Genomic DNA, 1,141 nt, shown 5'->3' with positions numbered 1-1,141 from the left:
GCAAATGAGTTTAGAAGAAGCCTTGAGTCACTGAGTGATAATTTTAAGTTACTAGGACAGGGGAGCCAGAAAAGAATATGGCTACACTTATAAAAGGAGAATTTTCCATGCTTCCTGTGACTGATGATCTAGGCTTTTTTATTTTTTGGATTTAAAAAAACCTAGGGGAGAATGATTGCTATAGAAACAGTATAGGTTCCTCTGTATCAGTTTAGTTAAAAGACAGTTTCATAAAGAAATGAAGAAAATCTGCACATTTTTTAGATTAACTCTTTCATCAAGTCCAAATTCCTCAACAGATTTTTCTTTCAGAGAAAAGAAAGGAGTTTAAGGCATGGCAAAAAATTGGATTAAATAGATGGCCTTGGAGGCAAAGATCACTTATATTTCACCTGTGGAATAATTTGTGGTTTGTATTTGTTTCTAAGAATGGTTCTGATCCAAGGCTTGCTAAGATGAAAGCAGGCAACAGGAAAAAATGTAGATTAGAAACATCTTTTCTTGCAGTTGCTTTTAGGAGCTGAGTTACACTTACCAAGTTTGATTCTTTTTAAATCAGAACATTTGTCAACTTAGATCACCAACTCTGAGATATTCTTACATAGGTCTACAAGTTGGGGGAAGAAGTAGAGCTGTCTCAATGCCCAGATTCTTAGAACTGCAAAGCTCAAGTCTTCTTGAAATTAAGTCTCTTCCACTCCAAGAAAGAGAAATATGTTAAATGTTTGTGAAATTACAAGTTTCTCTCATCCTTTGATAGCCATGCTATATGGTCTGATTGTCCATTCTAGCAGTGTTGTGCTGCTCTAAGGCTACAAAGTTATTTTTTGACTAGTGAAGAAACTAGAAGAAGTAGAAATAAGTAATTTTACAAATGCTGGCATTGAGTCGGGTAAATTTTATACATTATTCCACAGGTAACACTGCAGTGTATGTAACCTAGGAACCTGACTGACAGGATCATGATCTATGTAACTAGATAGCCATCAAGAAAATGTTACCTGTCATCTCTCTCAATCTTTCCTCTCTTCCATTCAGTCTTCTCTTCTGCCTGCATAAGAGCCAGTTTTTATGGTGGCCAAGAACATGCACTTTCAGAAAATATATTTGGCTTTTCTATTGTCTTGCAATATGACTAAAG

This window comes from Octodon degus, unplaced genomic scaffold, assembly GCF_000260255.1.
Source record: "Octodon degus isolate 3935 unplaced genomic scaffold, OctDeg1.0 scaffold00158, whole genome shotgun sequence".
Classification (NCBI taxonomy): Eukaryota; Metazoa; Chordata; class Mammalia; order Rodentia; family Octodontidae; genus Octodon; species Octodon degus.
This window is presented reverse-complemented; position numbering follows the sequence as displayed.